This window comes from Panthera tigris, chromosome A3, assembly GCF_018350195.1.
Source record: "Panthera tigris isolate Pti1 chromosome A3, P.tigris_Pti1_mat1.1, whole genome shotgun sequence".
Classification (NCBI taxonomy): Eukaryota; Metazoa; Chordata; class Mammalia; order Carnivora; family Felidae; genus Panthera; species Panthera tigris.
In genome coordinates this window covers 25,698,411-25,704,410 of record NC_056662.1, presented here as the reverse complement: position 1 = coordinate 25,704,410, position 6,000 = coordinate 25,698,411, and positions in this window count along the sequence as shown.

The following is a 6,000-nucleotide window of genomic DNA, read 5'->3' as shown; positions in this document are numbered from 1 at the left end:
TGCCAGACTCCACACCGCATACTTTACACTTTCAATAAAAGATTCCAATTTCTCTGCAGTTGGGGCAAGTCTCCACAAAGACCTTCCCTCAGGGTCTGGGTGTTTCTTCCCTCGATGGCTGGCCAGGGGCAGCTGGCAGCTGTAGCTATGACCTGATGGAGGATGGTTCAGGTCATGAGTGAAAAAAATGTCAGATACCTATGAGGACCCTACAGATGGACAGGAGGGGATTTAATTCAGTTCTCACTGCCTTGGTTCAGGGCTCAATTTGGCTGATTCCTCTTGCCTCGGTTTCCCCCACCACTCCTCAGCACACAGGGAGGGCCCAGACTCAGAAGCAACAAGTTCAGAATCATCAGGCTCCACACTGCCAGAGGAACTGCCGTCTAGCCTACCTCCCGTGTGCCATGATGACGAGGGTCTCCTCTCCTTCCTCAGCTTTCAGCTGCTTTCTCCCTTCCTTTCCTCTTCTGTGTCCCCAGAAAGACTTTCCCAGATCCTAAAGGGTGGATGGCTGTATCCCAGATCCCAGGGCACAAAAAAAAGATACCCTTCTGCCCCATCTTTCTGAGAGCTCATGTCCGTCAAGGGCTTAACTACCTGCCGAGCCCTGCACTCAGGCTTTGTGTCTTGATCTCATTTAACCTCATGAGAGCACCATGAGGTAGGTACCAGGTGGGTCCCTATTTTGCAGATGGGGAAACCGAGGAACCAAGAAATGCAGGGACTTGCCCAAGGTCACACAGCTGCAAAGTGGCAGAGCTGGGGTTGGAACCTGATGAGTGAGCTCCAGAGCCCATGTCTTAACCACCCACCACACTGATTCTGTTCATAAGCTGCAGGGAGAAGCCCCACTGAGTTTGGCCCCAAAACTGTATAGTCCTGAGCAGAAAGAAAGCACAGAGAGTCACACACCTGTACTGCTCCCATGCATCTGCTAGGAAGAGAGGCATATCACTTCTTTTCATATTTCATTGGCCAAAGCAGGTCACATGACCCTGCCTGACCTCAAGGGGTAGGGAAGTATGATCCTTTCCTGTGGTGAGGAAGGGGAGGAAAACCAGACATATTGCTGAGCACAGGCACTATGTTCCATGCTCTCCCATGTCCTCCTGGGGAGATGAGGCTAGGACAGGGGGATAGCGAGACTCCTGTTGCACAGAGATTCTACAGAAACCCAAGGCACCTCATGCCTTCAGGTACAAACTGGGGAGGCCCAGATGCAGCAGTAGCCCAGAAAATGAGGTTCACAAACTGGTCCTTCTCATGCATGCCCTTGGTTTCTAGAAATAAAGCCCAATGACTCCAGGTTCACTGAAGCCCAGACCCTGCCAATGTATTGTCAGTTCAGAGTACCTGTTTGGCTAACCCACACCCAAAGGCTCCTGGAAACCCTATCTGCCAGACAGCGAGGGGAACAGCCAGTGTCTTCATGTTCAAAACAATCACACGGCATTCTACAGAGAGGTTCCCCTGCCAACAAGACAGCTTTGTGCGTCACTAAACTCAACTCTGGTGTCAGGAGGTCACTAGAGAATAAGCATCTTGGCGTCAGAAGGATGGGGCTCTTCCCTCTCTGCCAGTTGGTTGACTTGGTGAGACCCTTAGCCTTCTGAACTTCGGTTTTCCCATCTGTAAAATGGATAATAATTGTTATTACACTCTAAGTGTGAAGCTATTTAAATGAGATTTTTTTTTTCTGAAGTGTTTGGCACTAAGGCTGGCACACAGTTAAGCACTCAATCTGGGCTTGCTGTGGTTAGTGCTAGTGTCACAAGTGTGAGCCCTCGGGGCCCCTTGCCTCTGATCAGAGCTAAACTGAGAACAAGGAAGGGCATTTGACATGCTGGCAAGAGAGTGCCCAAGGAACCCCTCCCAGAGCAAGGCAGAGGCTGCTCTCCCAAACGGCTCCATGGCTATGTTTAGAGCCACAGGGCACATTCAGAGTGGTTTCAGCAGAGCTATTTGATCCAAGCTTCCAGCCTTGAGAGGGCACAGAAACACTGAAGTCCCTTTTACAGAATTAAGATAGCTTTTCCTCCCAGGGATTTTTTTTAAAGACTTTTTTTGTTGTTGTTTTTGTTTGTTGGTTTGGTTTGGTTTGGTTTTTCCCAATAGTTTATGTAACTCAATAGTGTATTGGGTGTATTCCTGGCTGCTTCCTTCCTTCCTTCCTTCCTTCCTTCTCTGAGTGCCCATTCTGCCCTCACGAAGTTTAGAAGCTTAGATTCTAGTCCGCAAGATACACCTTAAATAATAAGGCCGACGAAAACAATAAGCAAATGACCAAAAAGGCTATTTTGAGATTGTCTTGAGGGTCATAAAGGGAGGGAATAAACAGGGACACGTATCAGAGAGGGAAAGGAGAGGGGGAGGCACCATTGGGTGGTCAAGGAAGGTCAATCTCTCCAAAGAGGAAACACACCATCATCAGACAGACCTCTCTGGGGCAGAAGTTTAATTTCTTCTGCCATTTAATTTTCTACGGGATTTTTAAAACTTTTTTTTTTTTGAAACTTTTGTATTATCACTCTTCTTCCTAGCGGAAGGATCTAGGGTCTCTTTCTCCCCTGGTCTCCTTGGTAACGCCCAAATCCTAGCCCCAGAGATGGCGGGGGGGGCGGGGGGGGCGCGCTCAGAGAGAAGTGGGGCAGGACTTCCTGTCCAGTCTGTTCTGGGAAAGGCTAGAGGAGAAGAAGTCCCGCCTTAGAGGGCGGTGTCTGTGAAGAGAATCCGGAACTTGGTTCCCAGGCGGATGGGTTATACATGGCTTTGCTGTTCCTACTGCCATTGTGTTAGAATCAACTCCTGTAATTCCCATGAATTCGTCCATTTGTTTCTATTTCTACCTCCACCTTGGTTCCTCCCATCATCTCTCTTCTGAACCATTCCAACTTTGTCATTGGTCTCTGCTCTTCCAGGCTGGCACATACTATCCATTTTCCACTCAGTGGCCAGAAGGTTTTTGTAACTGCAGACATCCAATCACCTCCTTTCCCTGCTTCAAGCCCTTCTATGGGCTTTTCATGGCATCCAGAGCAAAATCCAAATCCCACATCACTGTCCACAAGGACCCCTGTAGGGTCTGCCCCCAGCCATGTGTCCCCTGGTCCTCCCTGGAGGAGGGGCAGTGAAGCTCTCCATAGGCCCCTTACAACCCCTCCTCAGACATTAAAACACACCCGTATGCTCCAACAAGTTTAATTTCTTCTGCTATTTAATTTTCTAAAACTTTGGGGGGGGGTGTAGAACTTTTGGATTATAAATAACTCGTTTCATTTTCCATCGACTGTGGTTTCTCAACATTCAAAGGACACGTCCAGTCATTCTTTAAAGTAGGAAGACGGAAAGATTTGGAAGAATAGGGAAGAAGGAAGGGATGAAGTTGGATCATATTAGAATTTAGGCAGAGTAGCACGGGGTTGAGGGTTCAAATGATGATACATGGTCCAGAATGCTTGGACTTCTGGGGCACTGGCGGGTGCTAGTGGAGGAGTGAGGCATGATGGGATTAGATTAGTGCAGCTGATACAACAGGAGAGGATCATCAACACCTGGCCGGATTGCTCAGGCCTCGGACCACGCTGGCCCATCCTCCTTCAGCTCACAATGATATTGACCAAACCACCAAGTGAACAGTTGTTTCATTTTACTTTTTAAGATTTTATTTTTCAGTGATGTCTGCACCCAACGTGGGGCTCGAACTTACAACCCTGAGATCAAGAGTTGCACGCTCCACCGACTGAGCCAGCCGGGCACCCCTAAACTGCTGTTTTAAGTTTAAAAGCGAGAAGAGCCTCTATTAAGCAGTTCCACAAGCTTCGAGGCAAGTGGGGCTGCTTGAGCAGATTCCTGGCAGGATATGGCCATGAGACTTGCCATGTAACTTCACTGGTCTTCTTCTTCAGTCATAGCTGACGAATAGCAAACTCTGGAAGCCCCCTCCAGGAGCTCATTTAGAAGTTTCTGCTGCTAAGCCTGAGTAACAAGCCATCTCAAAACTTGGTGACATAAAACACAGTCTCAGTTTCCTCACAGATTCTGTGAGTCATGACAGCTTCTCTCTGCTCCAAGATGTCCGGGCCTCAGCTGGGAAGAATGGCCGAGAGTGACTTGAGGGCTGCAGCTGGAATCATTTGGAAGCTTCTTCACTCACCCGTCTGGGGGCTGATGTTGGCTGCCAGCCAGAACACCTCCACGCGGCCTGTCCATGTGCTTGCTGGGTTCAAAATGTGAGCCTCCCAAGGGCACAAAATGGAACCTGTGTGGCACTTTATGATCTAGTTTTGGAGGTCATGTAGTGTCACTCCTGTTGTACTCATTTATTTTTTTTTTATTAAAAATTCTTTAAGCTTTATTTATTTTTGAGAGAGAGAGAGAGAGAGAGCGTGAGCGTGAGCAGGGAAGTGGCAGAGAGGGAGGGAGACACAGAATCCGAAGCATGCTCCAGGCTCCGAGCTGTCAGCACAGAGCCTGACGCGGGGCTCGAACACACGAACCGTGAGATCACGACCTGAGCCGAAGTCGGCCACTTAACCGACTGAGCCACCCAGGCTCCCCCCTGTTGTACTCAGTCAAAGCAGTCACAAAGGCCCTTCCAGGTTCATCAAAACGGCTACTTTGTCACAATGTCATGGAAACCTGTGAGCATCCCTGCTGCCTGTGAAGTTCACTTCGTTGCCTCTTACCTTCACCACCCTCACCTTCAGCCCCACACCTAAAATCCCACTTGTAGGCCCTCCACTAGAACCAGTACTATTCTAGTCCAGTGCTCCCACTTTTCAGATGAGTACGGGGAGGTGCAGAAAGGGGAAGGGCGTCCCCAGGTCGAAGTAGCAGGCACAACACAGGATGCTGGTGTGTTCAGTAACATTGCTTTTGAGGCTGGTGATTCCTAGGAAATACTCTGTTTCAATCACTTATTATATCACAAACCACTCCAAAACTTAATGGCTTAAAAATCCCAACAATTGATTATTTATCCTGCTTCTGTGGGTTAACGGGGCCATTTTTCTGCCATGGGTGATGTTGACTAGGCGCTTGGGTGGCCGCAAGTTCCAGTGTTGAGCCTGAGGCCCTTCCTTGCACCTGCTCAGTTTTCTGGTGTCAGTCAGGCAGCCAAAGAGGTTGGGCCCTGCCAGTGTCCTCCCGTAGAACCTGTTTGTCCCAGGCCATTTACACTGGCATTTGGCTGACATCCTTGCAAGTCCTTCCAGTCTCTGCTTGAACCCAGGTCCCATCTGGGGAGGGGGGGAGTGCCAAGACCCTATCGCCAATCCCAGAGGGGGTCACTCACTCCCCATTTAAGCAGATGGTTCCAGGGGCGCCTGGGTGGCTCAGTCGGTGAAGCGTCCCACTTCGGCTCGGGTCATGATCTCGCAGTTTGTGAGTTTGAGCCCCACATTGGGCTCAGAGCCTGGAGCCTGCTTTGGATTCTGTGTCTCCCCTCTCTCTCTGGCCCTCCCCTGCTCTCGCTCTCTCTCTCTCTCAAAAATAAATAAACATTAAAAACAATTGTTTAAGCAGATGGTTCTGACCTAGAAGCACTGTGAAGTGGACTGTAGTCCCTAAGGGCACCAGACCACTCCTTGAGTCCCACGCTGAGCCCATCGGTCTGTACTGTGGAGTCTCGGCCTTTCTCTGACGATTTGAGAAGGTAGGTCTTTTGAGTCAAAAATGGGAAGACATCGTCGTCATCGAAGTCATTGCCATAATAGCAGCCATTTATTGAGCACTTACTATGTGCTGGGGATTGTGCTAAGCACACACAACTACCATCATGCAAGTATGATTACATCTCCTTCCCATTACACAGATGAGGCAACTGAGGCTCTGAGAAGCTAAGTTCCCATCGTCAGACGGTATGCAGGTGGCAGCACTGGGATTCTTTCCCAGGCCTAGGACACTCTGAAGCTGGTGCCCTGCTGTCAAATGAAGACCTCCCCAAAACTGCCACGTGGGATTGTCATGAGGTTTAAACACGGTGGAGCCATTTAATCC